An 18685-nucleotide genomic window follows, 5' to 3' on the forward strand; every position below is an offset into this window, starting at 1 on the left:
AGACCATGCCTGGAGTTCGGCATGCAGTTTTGGTCTCCGTACCTAAGAAAGGATGTATTTGCCAACGAAAACATGCAGTGAAGACTCACCAACTGAGCTGGTGATGTCAGATCTGTGCAATTAGAGGAATTAAGTTTGACTGGGCTTGTATTTGCTAGCCTTTAGGAAGACAAGAGGGGATCTTATTGGAATGTATACAATTCTAACAGGGCTGGACAGACTAGATTCAGAGCAGATGTCGTCCCTGTTTGGGGTATCAGGGAACACAGTCTCAGCATACAGGGTGGACTGTTTAGGACTCACATGAAAAGAAACTTTCTTCACTCAAAGGATGCTGAACCTGTTGAATTCTTTACCACGGAGAGCTGTGGAGGTCAAGCCTCTGAATATATTCAAGAAAGAGATAGATGAAAGTTTAGCTATTGAAAGCATCAAGGGATCTGGGGAGAAAGCAGAATATGGTATTGAGACAGAGGGTCAACCACAATCATATTGAATGATGAAGCAGGCTCAAAGGGCCGAATGACCTATCCCTGCTTGTCATTTCTATGTTTCTATATTTATATTTGCCACACAGGTGCTAGGCAATGGCCACCTCCAAAAGAAACTAACTATTGCCTTTTCACGTTCAATGGCATTAGCATCTCGGAGCGTACCACCATCAATATCCCTAGAATTGCTATTGACCTGAAACTGAACTAGACATATATAAATATTAAGGCTAGAAGAGCAGATCAGAAACTAGGAACCTGCAGCCAGTAACCCATCTCCAAACTCTGAAAACCCAGGAGTCTGCAAGGCACAGTACACGATTATGGTGGAGTATTCTCTGCTGCCTGAAAATGCAGCCCAGGAACCTTGACACCATTCAGTGCAAAGAAGCTTGTTTGATTAGCACCACATCCTCAAACATTCAATCTCTCCACTATTGACACTCAGTAGTGGCAGTGTTTACTATCTACAAGATGCACGTCAAAAATTCACCAAAGGTCCAAAAGCAGCACCTTTCAAACCCACGATCACTACTGTCCAGAAGGGCCAGGGCATCAAATATAAGGGAGCACCAAAACCTGCAAATTGCCCACCAAGCCCTCTAAGTGCTCTGGTTTGGAGATATATTGCTGTTCCTTCACTGTCTCTGGATAAAAACCCTGGAACTCCCTCCCTAATGGCATTGTGAGTGTACCTAATTCAAATTCAAGGAGGCAGGTCACTACCACCTTCTCAAGGGCAACTAAGGATGGGTAATAAATGCTGGCCAGCCAGTGACACTGAAAGCCCATGAATCAATAAAAATAAACATAAAATCAGAGACTGATACGACCCAAAAACAGAGTTGGAGAAACTCAGTAGGTCTAGCAGCATATGTGAGGAGAGAAAAAGAGTTAACATTTCGAGTCTAGTATGACTCTTCTTCAGAACTGAACTTTGTTTCAGATTTCCACCATCCACTATATTTATATTTGCCACACAGGTGCCAGGGAATGGCCACCCCCAAAAGAAACTCACCAGTGCCTCTTGACATTCAATGGTTTTATTCAACTGATATTACCTATTCCATTTTGACTCCATGGTTGATTAAGAAACTTTTTTTGATTAACCAGTAAAAAGTAATTCTGGATTAAGTGAGAAGAAAATATTTTTAAAAGCTACATTCTTATGCAGTTTTGCTGGACTATTGAAATTGTTGAACGTCTATTGTTTTTAGTTTTCAGTGGACTATGATTAACAGCAAGACTGTACGCTGCATGTAACCAATAAAGAAAACAACAAGAGTTCTGGTTAACAAAGTGTGTAGATGGATGAACACAGCAGGCCAAGCAGCATCTCAGGAACACCTGAGATGCTGCCTGGCCTGCTGTATTCATCCAGCTACACACTTTGTTATCTTGGATTCTCCAGCATCTGCAGTTCCCATTATCTCTGATAACAAGAGTTCTGGTAGTTGGATTAACAGAAACTGGTTTATAAGCCCTTAATGTCTAAGAATATTTAACCACAGCTGTGAAGTCGTTTTCTGGCAAAGCCTGCCAATCAGGCACTTGACAGGCCAGCAATCCCCAGGATGAGGACCCTGGGAGTTAAAGGTAGCACTTGCCAAACACTCTTGGCCAAGATGAGACCGCCTGCTCTTTTGAATAACCGTGCCACTTGGAAGATGGTGGCTGCTGTTGGTATGACGCTAGCCAAAGCTGGAGATCAAAGTCACCAGTTTTTAATGGCAGCATGTGATTCACAGCATGAGGGCCATCGGGAAGATGTAGGAGATTGGCAGAAAAGGCAGGGGAGTGGCAGTAAACACTAATGTTCCCTTAAAGACCTCAATTGGCAGCAGGGCAACATGGCCATCTGTGGTTCTTCGTACCACTGACTTGTTTGGACTAAGGAATGTAATATGATGGGTTCTGCACCCACCACACTTCTACCTGATTAAATGTTCAGCCACTACCAAACTCCCCATGGAGAGGGGCACCAGGCTCCTTCCAATACTGTGCAAAGGAGCTGACTTTCAAAATTGCTAATTTTAATAATGAGAACATTTTGTGCAGTTGCTACTTCTCCTGCTAAAATCAACTGTGTTTGAGGAGAATAAATGGTGAAAAATAAACAATCAAATAATGCTTGATGCTAGAAATATTAAACATGAGGGTACTCATAAAGTCAAGGTCAAGAAATAGGGCCAGTATCATCAGGGGTCCAGGCTGGAGATATGAAGATGAATATTATGCAAATTTGTTTGATTGCCATTATGACAGCAATTTGCATGTGTATAGTGTTATTAATGTGAAATAGCATTGTCAAACTGCAAGGATAGATTTAAAGGCTTGGTCAATTAGGTAAATTTTAAGGGACATCTCAAAGAAGAGGAGAGGCAGAAAGATAATAAGGATTACATGCAAGTTTCAGTGTTTTGGACATAAGCAGCTAAGGGCCAATGGAAAGACGTTGGATATTTGTTCTCAAAAGGCATTTCTTGGGACATGTGGTTTCAACTAATTGTTGGACTCATTTGCTGAATGTCACCTGACTGGCTTATATAGTTTTCTGTTTGAGCAGTGTTCTGTAGGTGGCTATAGATTTTACTTTGAAGTTTGGGCAACCTGCTGAATCTCAGGTTATCTTTCCCATTTCTAAAGCATCCTTGTTCTAATTCTAGTGTGAAACTTGGTAGTTCTCTTGAAGAGCAACTAAATGATTTACGTATACCATGTTTCCTGAGCAAGCTTCATCAGCCAAGTTCCCGCAGAAAACCGTCATGCCTCGCAACCTATTTGGATGCTCCAGAATGCCAGATTAACAGCCATCTGAACATCCCACACCATATGCATTTGTTTCTGGGAAGAACTATTCTTCCAAAGTGAATGTCTTCAGGGAGAAATCTATTTTGTGGCCTTTACTTGATCCATGCATTAATTTGGAAGTCCAGTTGACCAGAAGGTTGGTTTGCAATGCAGAGTAGCACCAACAGAGTGGGTACAATTCCCACATCAGTTGAAGTTACCTGAGGTGTGGTGACCCTTAGGTTAAACCACCAGCAGTCATCTCTCTCTATGGTCTTCTAGGAATATGATGATTTTACCTGAGATGAGTGAGCTTTTATAGTTACATTTGACAAACTACATGTGTCAATCTATAATAAATCTTTGCTGAACAGATTTTGTTTTATAATGAATCAATAATTGTGTTTATTGAAGAAATCTGGTTAATAATGGACATTTTATTCTAAGTATAACATAGAGAAAGCTTATGATGGCCATAACAGGAGCTGAATGAAACAGTTACATTTATATTGTGACTTATGGAGTAGTGGGAATGGAGAGAGATAGTGTGCTCCTCATATCTCAGTCATAACAAATCTCAGGCAATTTTTCTAATATTCCAATGAGCGCTGAAGCTATGAGAAGTGGGCATGGATCACACAGTCCAAATATCGTCAAAATGAATCCTTACCAAACAGTTTAAAATGCAATTCTCCCTCAAATACATTTTCTCTTGAGTTTTGACACATATTAACAAGAAAAAGAATACCACAAATGTGTTGTCAAACTTCTGATTAAATTCCTATGGGAATAATGGGTTACAATTCAATTCCTCGTTGAATGAAAAAGCCACTTTGCCCTTCAATTCATCTACATCCCTCACTGCCCAGGAGCTACTTATGGACTTATGGGAATTGATAACATTTCACATTGCTTTATAAAATCGGGAACCTATCAGGCAAACCTAAAATTACTTGCCAAAAGTTGCAATTGTGATTAAAGAATCTTCTTCACACCACCTGCTCCCATTTGATAGTTACACTCTGATTCAGAAGCAATGCAGAGATTGTTTTTTATAATATATTGAAACTTGGTGACAGAATGCTTCAAGTCCAAGAGGCAAACATTGTATTTCAAAATCAAGAAGCAGCACTAAGATTGTTTTTCATGTTGAAACTTCAGAATGGTTCACGTCAAAATTGGTGAATATTATTCCCAGGTATGATGTTTAACAGATTTATAGAGTTCTTTGAAGGAGTAATGTGTACTGTAGATGAAGTTGAGTCAGTTAAGAAACCAGACTTGAATTTCCAGGTGCCACAGTGTTTTTGCGGAAAATGAAATCTCACGGTGCAGTGGATAACATTCGCATGGGTAGAAGATGGGTTTGCATGCAGAAAACAGCATAGATAATTATGAGATAACAACGTGTTGAGCTGGACCGAAACGTCATCTTTTCTACTTCTCTGATGCTGTCTGGCCTGCTGTGTTTATCCAGCTCTACACCTTGTTATCTCAGATTCTCCAGCATCAACAGTTCCTACCATCTCATGGATAAATATGTTGTTCTCTGATTGGCAGGATGTGATGAGTTGGGCCAACAAGTGTCTGTGCTGGTGTCTCAACATTTATCATTTACATTATTGATTAGATAAAAGGATGTAATATCCTGGTTGTGAATCTTAGAGAGGACACAAAGATCAGCAAGAAAATATATTGTGAAGGAGACATTAAGAGTTTGTAGAAATACAGAGGTCGTTTAAGTGTGTGGGCAGAGATCTGGAAGATAATGTATAAATGTGGGAAAACATGAAGTTGCTCACTTTGATAGGCAATATGAAGGAACAAAGTAACAGAGAATGATTGCAGAAATCCAAGGCAGAAGGGTGCTTAGGAATTCTAGTCCATCAGTCAGAATAAAAGTTAATATGCAACTTTAGCACATAATCAACAAAGTCAAAGGGATTCTACTTTTTACTATGAGAGGAATTGAACATAAAATAACAATGTTATGCTTCAATTATAGAGAGTTTTGGTGAGACCACATAGAGTCATACAGCACAGAACCAGACCCTTTGGTCTAACCAGTCCATGCCAAACATAATCCCAAACTAAACTAGTCCCACTGCTACCTGTCCATATCCCTTCAATTCTTTCTTATTCATGTATTTTTCACAGTGTCTTTTTAAAGTTGTAACTGTGCCTGCATCCATTACGTCCTCAGGAAGTTTATTCCACACATAAACCACGCATCTCAGATAGTGTGTCCTGTTTTGGTCTCCTTATTTTAGGAAAGAAGTAAATACATTAGAAACAGAGCAAGTTTACTAGGTTGATACCTGGAAAGATTAGGTTGTTTTATGGGATCGGATGGACAGATTGGGTTGTTTTCACAGAGGTTCAGATGAGTTAGGGGTGACTTGTTTGAAATTGATGAGATCCTAACCAGCTTTGACAGGGTAGATATGGAAAATATGTTTTGTGTGTGTGGGTGATTCCAGTAGACACTGTGTCAAAATTAGTAGTCACCCTTTAGGACAGGAATAAAGAGTTTTTTTTCTCTCTCTCTCAGAGGATTGGAAGACTTTGGAGCTCACTGCCTCAAAAGACAATGAAGGCATTGAATATTTTTAGGACAGAAGTGGATAGATTCTTGTTAGGCAAGGGAATCAGATGTCATTGCAGGTAGGTGGGTATGTGAAATTTGGAACTCAAACAGCCATGATCTTATGGTGGAGCAGGCTTGAGGGGCCAAATATATTTTATTTACTGATCATACATTTGACAGGGAGGCAACAGCTGTACTGTTAATCCAGAGACCCAGGTAATGTTCTGGGGATCTGGGTTTGAATCCCACCATGGCAGATTGTGAGGTTTGAATTCAATACAGATCTGGAAATAGGAGTCTAATGATGACCATGAATCTATTGTCAATTGTTGGAAAAACACATCTGGTTTACTAATGTCCTTTTGGTAAGGAGACTGCCAACATTACCTACTCCAGCCAGCATGTGATTTCAGATACAATGTGGTTGTCTCTCAACACTAAGGATGGGTAATAAATGCTGGCCTAGCCAGTGACACCCTCATCTCATGAATGAATAAAGAAAACCATTAATATTGCATATCTTGTCTCTTAAATAATCTGATCCTAGTTTATGTTACAACTGGACAAGTTAGATCTCGGAATGAAACTTGGCATGATAGATCATATGTTCTATGTTTGCCGTTTGGTTCCCATTGTGATCTGTCACTGAACACATCCACATTAAGTTTTTAATGAACTTTAATAAAAGGAAAAAAGTCAACAATTTTGCCACTAATATTCCTTACAGACCCTCGACCTCAGTTAAAGTACTACTCCTATCTTAGCTCTTTAATTCCTTACTTAAGTGATGAGTGCTTACTTAAGCACAAATTTCTTTCAGTAACTTCCTATAAATTAACCAGATATGATTCTGTCCTTTACATCTCTCCCCAGGATACACAGACACTAACTACATCAATGACTTTTGCCAACTGAACTTTAAGAAATAGACATTGTTAGGACAGTTTAAGTAGTCAAGGATTCACTTAAATTTCCGATAGCGAAAGTTTAATAGAACAGTTTAGTAAAACAGTTTATGAACTCTTTGCAGCTCTGAAAGCCTGGTCCAGCTCAAACTAACTGTCCTTCTACTGGTATGAAGCTGTATTCTCAACTGAAACTTGACTCTCGCTCCAATCTACCTTTCACTTCCATAAAAGTCCAACTTTGTAAATATCTCATCAATTAACTCTTCTGGAAATGTATCCAGAAAATTCCTTGGAAATAATGTTAGCATCACTGTTCAAAAATTACTTTCTGACCTCTTAAGACAAACAAATCACTTTCACTGGACTAAAAACAAAATCCCATGTATCTCAACTTTAAATTCTGTATTACCAAATTATAATATTATAACCATCAGAAATACAAGAATGTTAATTGGATCAAATAATGTTCATTTTAAAATAGACTTATTAACTGCAAGTTAAGAATCACTTCATGCAAGATGGAAAATCGGAAAATGTTGGTTGGGAGGATCTAAGTTGATGAAAGGTGGGATGAAAAATGGAATAAGTCATAGAAGAGTTGAGAGAATTATACATGATCTGTACAAGGAACAGTCTTGTGTGGCTAATCTTGACTTTGTGTTATAGGTGATAACAAGGCTGAAGGCAGTTTTCCTTCTCTTAGACTAAATACAAATCCCACAATTGTCCCAGTCAAAATTCATTTCTGAACGGCCTTTATTCTTTGTGTACTTTTCCTATTTATTAGTGTTATTATAAGATGAACCATGACTGTTATTAGTTTGATGTACCTTGGCTACCTGAGCTGTTTTACTGTAAAGATCAGAACAATCCCAGGCTCTGTGTTAACTTATACAATCTCAATTTGTGCAGCACTAGGTACGTTATAATTGGATTGATTTGCCTTGGGCTTGACAGTTTGAAAATCATCAAGGTTTCCTGTCTTTGCATGCACTTAAGTTAGAAAAAGTGATTGTTGGCTGAGGTGAAGATTGAGCTCAGCAGTGAACCAGCCCCAGAGATGATCATTATCTAGGGTCAGATAGAAGAAATTGACATTTGGATGAAGTTTTAATAGCAGTTTAGACATGTGAGCTTTGCCCAGCATCTAATCATATTGCATTGTGGCAGAGTGGCAACACCACTGACTAAAAGTCCAGATCCTCAGGCTAAAGCTTTAAGGAGCCTTGTGATGTGGTGGTAATGTCCCTACTTTTGGGTCAGGGTGTCTGGGCTCAAGCCCCATCTGCCACAAAGGTGTGACATTACATAGCTAGAGATAATGGGAACTGCAGGTGCTGGAGAATCCAAGATCACAAAGTGTGGAGCTGGATGAACACAGCAGGCCAAGCAGCATCTCAGGAGCACAAAAGCTGACATTTCAGGCCTAGGCCCTTCATCAGAGAGGGGGATGGAGTGAGGGTTCTGGAATAATGTCTTGGGTGGTGGTTCGGATTGTAGATGGCAGAAGTGTCGGAGGATGATGCATTGTATCCGGAGGTTGGTGGGGTGGTGTGTGAGAACAAGGGGGATCCTCTTGGGGCGGTTGTGTCCCCACCACCCAAGACATTTTTCCATCCCCACCCTTGTCTGCGTTCCGGAGAGACCACTCCCTCCGTGACTCCCTTGTTCACTCCACACTCCCCTCCAACCCCACCACACCCGGCACCTTCCCCTGCAACCGTAGGAAGTGCTACACTTGCCCCACACCTCCTCCCTCAACACATCCCAGGCCCCAAGATGACTTTCCACATTAAGCAGAGGTTCACCTGCACATCTGCCAATGTGGTATACTGTATCCGTTGTAGCCGGTGTGGCTCCCTCTACATCGGGGAAACCAAGCGGAGGCTTGGGGACCGCTTTGCAGAACACCTCTGCTTGGTTTGCAATAAACAACTGCACCTCCCAGTCGCGAAGCATTTTAACTCCCCCTCCCATTCTTTCGACGACATGTCCATCATGGGCCTCCTGCAGCGCCACAAGGATGTCACTGAAGGTTGCAGGAACAGCAACTCATATTCCGCTTGGGAACCCTGCAGCCCAATGGTATCAACGTGGACTTCACAAGCTTCAAAATCTCCCCTTCCCCCACTGCATCCCAAAACCAGCCCAGCTGGTCCCCTCCCCCCACTGCATCCCAAAACCAGCCCAGCCTGTCTCTGCCTCCCTAACCTGTTCTTCCTCTCACCCACCCCTTCCTCCCACCCCAAGCCGCACCTCCATTTCCTACCTACTAACCTCATCCCACCTCCTTGACCTGTCCATCTTCCCTGGACTGACGTATCCTCTCCCTACCTCCCCACCTATACTCCCCTCTCCACATATCTTCTTTTCTCTCCATCTTCGGTCCGCCTCCCCCTCTCTCCCTATTTATTCCAGAACCCTCACCCCATCCCCCTCTCTGATGAAGGGTCTAGGCCCGAAATGTCAGCTTTTGTGCTCCTGAGATGCTGCTTGGCCTCCTGTGTTCATCCAGCTCCACACTTTATTATCTTACATTACATAAACAAGCAGGTTGACTGAAAGTATCTCTCATCATCCCACACCAAAGAGAGCCATTCAGCTCATTCAGACTGTGAACAAGCCCATCCAATTCGGCCAACATCCCTGCTCTATCCCCAGAGCCCTGCAATTTGTTTTCTTTTCATGTGTATATCAAATTTCCACTTCAGAACTGCCACTGTTTCAACCGCCCTTTTAGGTTCAATATTCCAGATCATACCAAATTGCTGTCCCAAAAAGGAAAAATGCTTCTCATTTCTTTTGCCAGTGACTTTAAATCAGTTGTTCTCAAAGTGTAGTTTGCATATCTCTAGTAATCCACAGATTGGCCTAAAATACAAGTCCCGATGTGCAACACGAAGGCTGCGGCCACATAAGAGAACAGGCCCAAAGTCTTCATCGATACAACTCACACAATGTAACCAGTTCCCACACACATCCACACAAGCCATGAAATGTGACATCAGCAGGATTAATGTCACTGTCTATTTTGCTTGTTAAGATTGTTGTGATGTAAATACTAGTTTCTTATTACAATTTTATCTCATTAGAATGTTCTAAATAAATATGTTGTCTTTCAGTATTATTGTGTACAAAATCAAGATGTCTTGAGACTTTTAAATGACTCTTGGGTAGGCACATGAGGATAGTAAAATGTAGGGTATGCAGGGTAGATTGATCTTTGTAGGATAATACGTGGCACAACATCGTGGGCCGAAAGGCCTGTACTGTGCTGTACTGTTGTATGTTCTATGTTCCATGTCCGTGTTTTTGTTTTTGGCATGAACTAGTCATCGAAGGCAGTGCCATTCTTCCCATTGAGACCTTACTGCGATGACAAGCAAACCTGGGTTGGGTGGGATTCACTGAGTGTCTACGCAGTCTTCTAGCTTGTCTGTGTGGTACAAAGAGGAGAAAGAACCATTATTGGTGTTGAAATTACTGACTATCCTGACAGTAGATACACTGTCAAAAACCCTGCATAGTCTTCAGCAGCTCTATTCCACCTCACCTTAAGCAGGCTCAATGTGCCAAATGAGCTAATCCTGCTTGCAAGTCTTATGTTAGCCTTCTGCGTTCAGAATAATGCAGGACAATGGGAAATGACAACTGGAACACTCATACAGGTCCAATGAACTCATGGCAGTGGATATGTTTGCATAGAGTTATCTACTCATATATTTATGTCTTGTCAGTTCTGTCACCCCAGAACAGAAAAGACAAGTTTTCATGTAACCAAGAAGAATCATCTCCATTTGAGCAGTGGCATAACCGTTCCTCTTCGACGTTTTAGTCGATTAGATTGACCGCCCCATCACAGTGCCCACCCAATTTTCCTGAGAAAACATAGATTCTATGATAGATCTGTCAGTTTACTGCATAATTGGTGAGTTCAGAAAGTAACCATTGTTGGGGAGAGTTTTTTTTAAAGAGACGTTCATCATTTCTTATGATTAGCCAGGATAATGACATGAAAGAGCCATGATTTTTTTTGCTGAACTGTTGGCCCATTGTTGTTGCCAGGCTACAATGAGTTGCCAAGCTACATCTGTTGCCGGGGCAACTGATACATGCTCTGCTGGCTCCAAATGTAGCATCTGTGGAACAATTCCAGCTTCAGCTCTTTAGAGCAAATTAGAAATGAAACATATTTCAATAGAAATGAGCTCCTGACGACTATCTGCTGACTGCCGATCTTGGGTGGGGTCACAGCAATGAGAACAGGCTCATAGCCAAATAAGCTTCATCATCCAGATTTAGATATGTTGACTGGATGGAGAAGTAGAAGGCCACCAGTAACCATGGTACTTTGTCCCAACGCAATTCATCACAGTTTGAAATGAAGGAGAAAATGTGAGAGAAGTTAAAAGCATGATGTTTTACATTATGTTCTATCTGCGGAGATTGTGGATTTTGACATCACTTTTTTTTTCCTTATGCTCATTTAAAATGAATTAACTTTTACATTTTGCCCACATTCCTCACGATAAAGGAACATGTCACTCACCTCCCCCTTTCTCAGCTCCCTTTCACGTTGACATACGATCTGAACTTAACTGAGGAAGTGACAATGACTGCCCTTATCATCGAAGTACCACTAGACCAAGCATCGACTCAAGGAATTCGAGCAAGACTGGCCTCAATGGGAATCAAGGAAAACTCTCAGCTGGTTGCAGGCATATAGAACACAAAGGAAGATAGCTGTGGACCTGTGGGAGGGTAATCTTCACAATCATTGAGATGTCATTGGACAGGGTCCTCAGGGCAGTATCCTGGGACCAAGCACTTTCAACTGCTTCATCAATGACCTTCAGCCATCATAAGGTCAGAACTGGAGATATTCGCTGATGATTGCACAATGTTCAACATCTTTCACAACTCCTCAGGTACTGAAGCAATCCATGTTCAAGTGCAGCAAGACGGCATTCAGGGTTGGACTGATAGAATGTAGCACTCATACCACATGAGGATCTTAACAGAAGTAGAAATTGAGATAGTTGATGGATTAGTTTTAATTGTCCCAAAGCTATCTTGATTCAAGGAGTGTCCCAATAGATTGAAAGAGCAAAATCTAACTCCTTTATTCAAAAAGTGAGGGAGACAGTAACCATGAGACGAGAGGCTTGTTAGCTCAGCATCCATCATAGGCACAATGTTAGAACCTGCTGAAAGGAAGTTAACAGTGCCCTTGACTAAGTTCAATATAATCGAGCCAAGGATATGTGAAAGGGAAGCCATATTTGATCAATCTATTGGAGTTATTTAAGGAGATGGCACAGACTTCAGACAAAAGGAAACTAGTCGATGCACAACGAATTTCACAAGGTGCCATACCAAAGGTTTTTGTAGAAAATAAAATCTCATGGTATAGGGTGTAGTATATTGACATGAACAGAAGAGTGGCTGGCTAACAGGGAACAGAAAGTAGGCATAAATGGGCCTTTTTCAGGTTTGAAAGATGTAAAAAGTGGTGGGCAACAGAGATTGATGCTGAAAGGGATATTAAGTTTGGTTGCAAAATTTGCTGACAACACAAGGAGAGGGGAAATTATAAGCTTGAAGAGGATACAAGGAGGTTACGAAATGATATTTTTGTATTTTAAATGAGTGGGCAAAGATATGGGGAATGGAGTATAACATATAGGAGGATGAATGGCCTATTTATGCTCTTGATTTGTATGTTCTTAAGGACCAGGCAATGATAATCTCCATCAAGAACATGGAACATAGAATTGTACAGCACAGAAATGGGCCCTTTGGCCCACAATGTTGTGCTGAACGTGACTCCAAATTGAACAAATCCCTTCTACCTGCCTTTAATCCACATCCATCCATTCCTTGTACATTCATATGCTAGAAAGAATCTAACCTAATGGCATTTCCATCATCAAATTCCTAACTCTCAACATCCTGCAAGTTATCATTGATCAGAATGGGAGAGGAGATCTCATAGAAACCTTTAAAGTTCTGACAGGACTAGACGGGGTAGATGCAGGAACGATGTCTCAGGTGTTGGAGGAGTCCAGAAACTGGGGTAACAGACTAACGATACAGGTAAAACCATTTAGGACGGAGATGTGGAGACATTTCTTTACCTAGGGAGTGGTGAGCCTGTGCAATTCTCTACTACAGAAAACAGTTGAGGCCGAAACATTGTATGATTTCAAGCAGGAGTTGCATGTAGCACTTGGAGTTTAAGGGATCAAAGGATTTTGAGGAGATAAAACAGGAACAGGCTGTTGAATTGGATGATCAGCCATGATCATAATGAATGGTGGAACAGGTCACAGGGCCAAATGGCCAACTCCTGTTCCTATCCTTTTGAAAAAAAGAAACTGAACTGGACTAGCTATGTTAACAAAGTGCGGAGCTGGATGAACACAGCAGGCCAAGCAGCATCTCAGGAGCACAAAAGCTGATGTTTCGGGCCTAGACCCTTCATCAGAGAGGGAGATGGGGAGAAGGAACTGGAATAAATAGGGAGAGAGGGTGAGGCAGACCAAAGATGGAGAGAAAAGAAGATAGGCAGAGAGGACAGTATAGGTGAGGAGGCAGGGAGGGGATAAGTCAGTCCAGGGAAGACAGGTCAAGGAGGTGGGATGAGGTGGTAGGTAGGAAATGGAGGTGCGGCTTGAGGTCGGAGGAATGGATGGGTGAGAGGAAGAACAGGTTAGGAAGCGGAGACTGGCTGGGCTGGTTTTGGGATGCAGTGGGGGAAGGGGTCGAGCTGGGCTGGTTTAGTGATGCAGTGGGGGGAGGGGACGAACTGGGCTGGTTTTGGGATGCAGTGGGGGAAGGGGAGATTTTGAAGCTTGTGAAGTCCACATTGACACCATTGGGCTGCAGGGTTCCCAAGTGGAATATGAGTAGCTGTTCTTGCAACCTTCGGGTGGCATCATTGTGGCACTGCAGGAGGCCCATGATGGACATGTCATCTGAGGAATGGGAGGGGGAGTTGAAATGGTTCGTGACTGGGAGGTGCAGCCACAGTGACAGCCACACTGAGCCCTGCCGCCTCTTCACCATCTCCCCAGACCTCCCACTGACTGAGGATGAACGGCAAGTCCTAAGCAAGGGGCTCACCTTTGTCCCCCTCCACCCACACGTCAACGAATACCAGTCACATTTGGACATCGAGCAGTTTTTCTTCTGCCTTCGCCTCCACACTTACTTGTTTAACCGGGAGCCTAACCCTCGCTCCACTGACCCCTTCACCCGCCTCCAACACAAGTCCTCTTCCTGGACACCACCTCCAGGCCTCCTACCCTCCCTTGACCTCTTCATCTCCAACTGCTGTCGAGACATCAACTGCCTCAACCTCTCCACCCCTCTCACCCACTCCAACCTCTCCCCCGCAGAACGGGCAGCCCTCCGCTCCCCCCGCTCCAACTCCAACCCCAACATCACCATCAAACCCGCAGACAAGGGTGGCGCAGTGGTAGTATGGTGCACTGACCTCTACATTGCTGAGGCCAAACGCCTACTCTCCAATACCACCTCCTACCACCCCCTTGATCATGACCCCACCCCCGAGCACCAAACCATCATATCCAACACCATCCATGACCTCATCACCTCAGCGGACCTCCCACCTACAGCCTCCAGCCTCATTGTTCCCCAACCCGGCACAGCCCATTTCTGTCTCCTTCCCAAAATCCACAAACCTGCCTGCCCTGGTCGATCCATTGTCTCAGCCTGCTCCTGCCTCCTTGACCTGTCCGTCTTCCCTGGACTGACTTATCCCCTCTGTACCTCCCCACCTGTACTCTCCTCTCTACCTACCTTGTTTCCTCTCCCTCTTCGGTCCTCCTCCCCCCTCTCCCTATTTATTCCAGTTCCCTCTCCCCATCCCCCTCTCTGATGAAGGGTCTAGGCCCGAAACATCAGCTTTTGTGCTCCTGAGATGCTGTTTGGCCTGCTGTGTTCATCCAGCTCCACACTTTGTTATCTTGGATTCTGCAGCATCTGCAGTTCCCATTATCACTGGACTAGCTAACTGGAGGTACAGAGGGGATAAGTCAGTCCAGGGAAGACGGACAGGTCAAGGAGGCAGGAACAGGCTGAGACAATGCTGACAAGAGCAGGTCAGAGGCTGAGAATTCTTGGGCAATTAGTTCACCACTTGATTCTTCAGATCCTGTACACCAACCACAAGACCCAAGTGAGGAATATGATAATGTATTCCCCAGTTGCCTGGATGGATGCAGCCCCAGTAACAGTCACAAAGCTTGACTGACTGGTATTCTATATCACTCCTGCAATTTTTACTATCACTGCCACCAATCCACAATAGTGTGTGTGCTATCTACATGATGCACTGCAAGAAGTCACAAAGGCTCCTGTGAAAGCACCTTACATACCCTCCACCTATACCAGCTGTAAGGACAAGAATATCAGATATACTTGAACACTATCATCTGCAAGTTCCCTTCCAAGCTACACACCATCCTGACTGCTGAATCCATCTCTGTCCCATCAGTGTCAATGGCCTTAAAATCCTGGAAATCGCTCCCTTACAGCATTGGGGTGACCCTGCACAAAATGGATTATAGCAGTTCAAGACGACAGCTCAGCACCACCTTCTCAAGGGCAATAGTGACAGGCAATAAATGTTGACCTGGCCAACAGTGCCCACATCCTGCACAATTCCACTTTGAAATCCTTCATAACATCCTTGACATAACATTCAAGACTGTGTGGGAAAGTGAGACCAGTGCAGGTCGTCATTTGGCAGTAACTTTTGGCAATCCAGGCTTGAAGGACCTCAGGGCCTCCTCTATCCTGTATGCTTCTGTGATTGTTAGCAAGACTTACCTCTGCCTAAGGGAAGGTGGGGCAAGTGGTGAGAAGGACAAATGAATGGATGGGTTGATCTCTTCTCGTTACCTTATCAATCAGGCTTCGGACAAAATATCCATGGGTGACCTCCCAAACCACTACCAGAAGGTCAGTTAAAGACCTCAACCCACCACAGGCCTGATTACTTGCCTTCCTAGTGGGGAGGGAAAAGCACTGCCAGCCTGCTGAGCAAATCAAGACTGTTTATGAGCCATGTGGGGCAGGGGTCTTCCTTCTTGTATCCCAATGTAGGGGATATTGGGGGCACTGATGGATCAGGCAGGAATGAGGCCCCTGAAAGCCAGCTCTGTGCATCATGCTTTGGACCTTGAAAATCTTTCCTCCTGCTATCCCCAACAATGCACTGTCAAGCATCACAACCATTAATGGCTGTTCAGCTGGGCCTTGAATGGTGATATCCAACTCCCAGGGCCTGCTGGCTTGGGATTTGCCGGAAGCTTCAGTTGAGGCAGATTCAGTTTTGAGGCTCATGATGCACTAAGAGGCTGGCCAGTCTGCTCTGAAGTGGTTGATTGGAGCTCAATCTGGGGGGGCTTTCCTCCTGGCTGCTGGTCGGGAGTTTAGTCAACCCTCAAAATGGCTGCCACCACATATCATACCGAGAGCAGTAAATCACTGCCCAATTGTCACTTATCCCCATTCACATGACACCAGATTCCCATGTGTCTCCTCTCCCCATTTCACAAATTATAATTCCTCCTCTGGTGATCAGTCCCAAAATCCTGCCTCTTGGGCTTCCGAGCTTGCAGAAATCAGCGAAACATTTTTCCTAAGCATTGGTTTTGTTCAACATCATCACCTTGTATTTTCCTCCTTGTTTCTAGACCTGTTCAGCAGCCACCTTGCTGTAATGGGCTCTGAGGTGTCGTTATCCATGTGAGGAGTAAATAGATAGGCACAAGTTCTCGTCTGATACAAATATTAACTGTAATGGAAAGCAATAAGAATTGCTGTAACACAAAATCTGTGATTGGTATCTGTTCTAATCATACTCGTCAGATTAAATTCCAGTACAAGCCAGTTAAGCTTCACCCATGGTTGCTCACGGCTACAATTTGTGCTCTGTGGAATCAACGTAAATGGTCTTTTCTTCATTCTTGCAAATAACCCTTACTATTAAATTCAATTGATGTTTTGGACCACATTTCTGGGCTGGGCTTTCAGAAACACATCCTGCTGCTTCAGCAACTTCTTCAGAGTTGTGCTAAGGTGAACTGAGGAAGAGTGACATGGCTGTAATGCTCATAGTAATAGACTGTAATGCCCACAGTAATAAATTAGAATGTCCACAGTAATAGATTGGAATGCCCATAGTAATAGATTGGAATGCCCATAGTAATAGACTGTAATGCCCACAGGAATAGATTGTAATGCCCACAGGAATAGATTGTGATGCCCGCAGTAATAGACTGCAATGCCCATAGTAATAGATTGGAATGCCCATAGTAATAGACTGTAATGCTCACAGGAATAGATTGTAATGCCCGCAGTAATAGATTGCAATGCCCCTGGTAATTAATGATAATGCCAAAAGGAAGTGCTGTAATGCCCACAATAATAGACTGTAATACTCACAGTAATAGACTGTAATACTCACAGTAATAGACTGTAACGCTCATAGTAATTAGTGGTGATGCTCAAAGAAAATTGCTGTAATGCCCAGAGCAAATGCCCAAAAAGACATGGCCGATGTGCACTAGTTCTCAGTTTATTTTGACCACTGAAAATTAGTTAGTTGGTTATAACATCTGTGTAGTCTTATTGATTGGGTTTAGTTAATAAAGCTGTGCATTAGAAAAGCGTGCATTAGAATACTGCACCGGCAAAAAGCTCATGTTGTGCACTCACACTTGAGTGAAATACTGAGGTTGTAACTGCTTTGTCATCCATGTTGTTAAACCAAGGCCCTGTTCAACTGTTTAGATACTTTTTAAGATCCTACGCAATTTTGGTAGGAAGCAATATTCCATTTACTAAGAATCTCAAAAATAGATCATTACTGTTATTTTTCTAACGTTTGGTGGAATTTTGCTGGTAATGTTTTAGTTGTTTTTGCTTAACAATATTCATTGTATTTTCAAAATTTGCAAAAGCTGCATTGACAACACCTTCCAAACCCACAACCACCACAGCCACAGGAACAGTAGACACATGGGGACACCTGCAAGTTCCCCTCCAAGCCAGTCATCATCCTGACTTGGAAATATGTTTCTGTTCCTTCACAGTTGCTTGGTCAAAATCCTAGAACAGTCTCCCTGATGGCCTTATGGGTGCACCAACACCAAGTGGACTGCAATGGTTTAAGAAGGCAGCTCCCCACCACTTTCCCAAGGCCAGCTGGGGACAGGCAACAAGCACTGGCCCAGTTGGCAAGGCCCACAACCAGTGAATATAAAGAAATGCAAGCCATTGTACATGCCTCAAGATATGTGGCAAGATCTGCCAAATGGTTTGTACATGCATTGTATGGAATCCCGACACAGTTGAAGAATTCAAGGTTAAATTTTCAGTGACACATTCCCGTGAGCTCACCCATTAAGACTTTAACTAGCGTTAAACAGGAAAATTGCATGCAGGCTGCCCATAACCTATCTCATTGTGCGCATGTAGTCTGCCAATGAGCAGGTAAGGCACTGAAACAGCTTGACAGCAGCAGAAATGGACAATTTTTCATTTCTAAATATTTATATCGGTATGATGTTTCTCGTGACTTACTTTGACTTCTTATTTGTGACAACAGGAAAGTAGCCTTGAGCAGAAGTGAAGTCCTTGAGTCCCCAGTTATAGCTCAAATGAAGATAATAAAATGTGAGGCTGGATGAACACAGCAGACCAAGCAGCATCTCAGCTCCTGAGATGCTGCTTGGTCTGCTGTGTTCATCCAGCCTCACATTTTATTATCTTGGAATTCTCCAGCATCTGCAGTTCCCATTATCTCTATAGCTCAAATGAAGTTAGTTTGATGGGATTATATCCATACACATGCACCAAGGCCAATTTGCCACTGT

The 18685-nt window shown here is 43.0% G+C and overlaps 1 protein-coding gene across 1 annotated transcript in view; it reads left to right on the forward strand.

Moving 5' to 3' along the window:
• LOC125453581 (gamma-aminobutyric acid receptor subunit gamma-3) overlaps positions 1-18685 on the forward strand; it is a 577393-nt gene that overhangs the window by 533841 nt on the left and 24867 nt on the right. The window lies entirely within an intron of this gene.

Source organism: Stegostoma tigrinum, chromosome 6, assembly GCF_030684315.1.
Source record: "Stegostoma tigrinum isolate sSteTig4 chromosome 6, sSteTig4.hap1, whole genome shotgun sequence".
NCBI classification, from domain to species: domain Eukaryota; kingdom Metazoa; phylum Chordata; class Chondrichthyes; order Orectolobiformes; family Stegostomatidae; genus Stegostoma; species Stegostoma tigrinum.